The sequence below is a fragment of the Oncorhynchus mykiss genome, chromosome 20, assembly GCF_013265735.2.
Source record: "Oncorhynchus mykiss isolate Arlee chromosome 20, USDA_OmykA_1.1, whole genome shotgun sequence".
Lineage (NCBI taxonomy): Eukaryota > Metazoa > Chordata > Actinopteri > Salmoniformes > Salmonidae > Oncorhynchus > Oncorhynchus mykiss.
The window spans coordinates 25,604,015-25,607,082 of record NC_048584.1 but is presented as its reverse complement, the minus strand read 5'-3'; the positions used below and the strand labels follow the sequence as shown (position 1 = coordinate 25,607,082).

At 39.5% G+C, this 3,068-nt stretch overlaps 1 non-coding gene across 1 annotated transcript; it reads left to right on the top strand.

The window, feature by feature from the left end:
* Positions 1-1,660: 1,660 nt before the first annotated feature.
* LOC118942473 lies at positions 1,661-1,713 on the top strand. Its single transcript, XR_005038409.1, has one exon. It is a non-coding gene; the product is annotated as a U7 small nuclear RNA (small nuclear RNA).
* The last annotated feature ends 1,355 nt before the right edge of the window (positions 1,714-3,068 follow it).

Sequence of the window (3,068 nt, the reverse complement as noted above, 5' to 3'; positions counted from 1 at the left end):
TGAATGCTGAGCTAAAGTCTATGAACAGCATTCTCACATAGGTGTTGGTTTTGTCCAGGTGGGTCAAGGCAGAGTGTAAAGCTGTGAAACACCCACCTTGTACTTACTGTGTGTTTGTCCTCCGTAGTTGTGTGCCTTTCTTTGTTTGCTGAAATCCATACTTTTTCTTTAAACGTTCGTCAAACACAAACATTGGCTGTTTGCTCATTGCTGTTGCTCTAAGATGGCAACTCAGTGCAAGTGCGCAGGTGCCAATTGAATCTCAACAAGAAAACAGTCAGCTGTGATATTTGGTTAACGTTTATTAAAAAAGTATGGACTTCAGCAAACAAAGAAAGGCACACAACTACAGAGGACAAACATAGGTACAAGGTGGGCATTGCATAATTATTATAATTTTTAAAGTATTGACTATGGGCAAATCGATGTAGTCTGAGCTAGATTCCACAAAGCCTGCTCTCGGCCCCACTCCATTGGTGAAGTTTGTTAGAAACTTCCTTCCACTAAGGTTAAGCCTGCAGTTAACACTAATCTTTACAAATTGGCACTTGGTATTTTATTAGCATGCCTATTAGCTGTTGCAAAAGCAGCAGCTACTCTTCCTGGGGTCGACACAAAACATGAAACACAATACAGAATGACATAATACAGAACGTCAATAGATAAGAACAGCTCAGGGACAGAACTACATTCATTTTTTCAAAAGGCACATGTAGCCTACATATCAATGCATACACATAAACTGTCCAGGTCAAATAGGGGAGAGGCGTTGTATATCAGGCCTCTGATTACAGTGAAGAGCAAAACGTGCCGGTCTGTTCTGGGCCAGCAGCAGCTTAACTAGCTCTTTCCTTGCAGCGCTGGACCACACGACTGGACAATAATCAAGATTAGACAAAACTAGACCCTGCAGAACTTGGAGTGTGGTGTCACAAAAGCAGAGCATCTCTTTATGACGGCCAGACCTCTCCCCATCTGTACAAGTAAAACTCCATATATTAAGCAACTAGATAATTTTCTGTGTTTTTGTCATTTACGGCCAGACAGGGGCACAGTCCACTTTAAGAACAGCTGTAATGGTTACAACAATACTCATCTGAGAGGATTAAAAGGAAAATAGCATTTGTGTGTGCATGTATGTGTGCATGTGTGTGTGCATGTGTGTGAGCGACACCATACATAGCTGAACATTGACAGAGGATCAACCACTACTCACCTTTTAAGTAGGCAGCCTTGGCTTGTGCGATCTGGAACGCACAAGCTCCAAATCATTTATCTCTATTTTCCACACTTTTAATACGTATTACACAATTTCTACACAACCGTTTGTGCAACACTAAAAAAGGCAATAAAGTAGGTGGCAGGTAGCCTAGCGGTTAAGAGCATTGGGCCAGTAACCAAAAAGTTGCAAAAAAAAAAAGTTGTGAAAAATCTGTGAACATACCATTGCGCACGGCTCCTGTAAATTGCTCTGGATGAGAGTGTCTGCAAAATAAACTTCTCCACCTGTAAAAATACTACAGTTTACTATAGAATACTATACTTCACACTGTAGTATCCCTCAGTCATGTGTATTATTCACGTAGAATACTATAGTAAATACGGCACTTTTTTAACTATAGTAAATACTATATAATTACATCTATCTACGGGTTATGGAAACTGTACTCTTTTAGTATTTCTCCAGCAGGTTTCCTCAAGGAGAAAGCCTCCTTCTATGTCAAAGATAGTAAAACAAAAACACTATGGTAAATTCTGCAGTTACACCAGCAAAAACTACAGTACTGTATATTACAGTCTGCAGAAACACTGCAGTTTATACAACAGTATACTACAATCTGCAAAAACACAACATTAATTACTACAGTATGTACTACACATTTCTTTACTACAGTATTTATACTATAGTTAATTAACTGTAAATACTACAGTATGCTACAGTCTGCAAAAAAAAACTACAGTGAATAATACAGTATATAAATATATTAATACTACAGTATTTAGACCATAGTATAATCTAGTATTTTTTATGTTGGTTACACTGGCTGATTACTAAAGGTTTCTGTTGTGTGTAGAAACTGTGAACAACCATCAGAGCTAGGCTATACCCTCTGACAGAACAATCAGAGTAAAAATCTTGTTGGTGCTTAATCAAATCCTGATGGTAATAAATGTTACACTGCAAGGCCCATTGCGTCTAATTGGCTCTTAATTTGACATCTACAAATCATGAGTGGCATGGGGTGGTTGGGTTTGCGCCAGGTAGGGGGAGGTTTAGGCAGAGGTGAGGTGAGACTGAGTAATTGAGGACCCCTCGGTCTATGCGTCATAGTCCTCTCAAACAAGCCTACATGTTTAGGACCTGATTTGACTCAGTCTGGAGTAATAACTCACACACACTATGGAACGAGCCAGAAAGAAGTGCCTCCTTTGTATGGCATGTACCTGCCTGTGTAGCTTTTATTTTCGTTTAATGATGCTCATTTCATTTTCTTTCATTCCTACATCTATCACCACAGAGCACTTCAATCCCATGACGTTTAACATTTAACTACTGCTCCCTTTCATTTCTCATAAGTGCAAATTGTTTGCTGCTTTTTATGATAGTTTTATGATGGTGCCAACTTTCCAGTGTTTGGACTGACTCGTCACAACAAGCCATGGCAAGGAGGATTGATTGATGAGGCTCTAGAACCACTGGAACACCACAGCATTATAAGTGGGGTCCCTAGACGGCTGTTACATTCTGTGGTTTGGGGTAAAGATGACGAACATTCTGAATACAGAATCTATCAAATGCATTACAGTATACAGAGGACCTCGCTTATATTTAGGGACATCTGTGGCTTGTCCCTGGGGTTAAGAAGGAGATTTTGCATTTGACCATCAATGTATTGTTTTGTTGTTTCTCTGAAACAAAAGTAAATTGTGAACCCTGTATCCTTGTGAGAGACAGAGAGACTCTCAAATAGCCAGTGTTCTCCGCAATGTTTGAATTATAGCATGTGAAAGTACTTGTCCTCCTATCGAGAACGCAGGGAAAATACAAAAGAGAAAAAATGGTAGGT